Below are 308 nucleotides of genomic sequence, written 5' to 3'. Positions count from 1 at the left end.
TTATTCTTGTGTGACGAATACTTTTTTGTAATCCGGTACGAGATCTTACACATTTTTCATTTCAAATCGTAATTTCGATTATGATAAGTACTTCCTCTGATACGTAATAACTGCCAGTATATAGAATACTTACCTCTGTATACCATTCGAACGTGTCATTCAATATGGAACAACATTTATGCGCCAGAATTGTTTCTCATTGTTTAATCGATGCATTCGATTCTGCTAATTGTTCAATAATGTGCATTGTTTTAAACAAGAATGGAATTGTTCGCATCCTGGGAATTTATATGAAAGGTAATTAATAC

This window comes from Ceratina calcarata, unplaced genomic scaffold (assembly GCF_001652005.2).
Source record: "Ceratina calcarata isolate Rehan_Ccalc_2016 unplaced genomic scaffold, ASM165200v1 scaffold1202, whole genome shotgun sequence".
Lineage (NCBI taxonomy): Eukaryota > Metazoa > Arthropoda > Insecta > Hymenoptera > Apidae > Ceratina > Ceratina calcarata.
Note: the sequence above shows the minus strand (reverse complement) of the source record.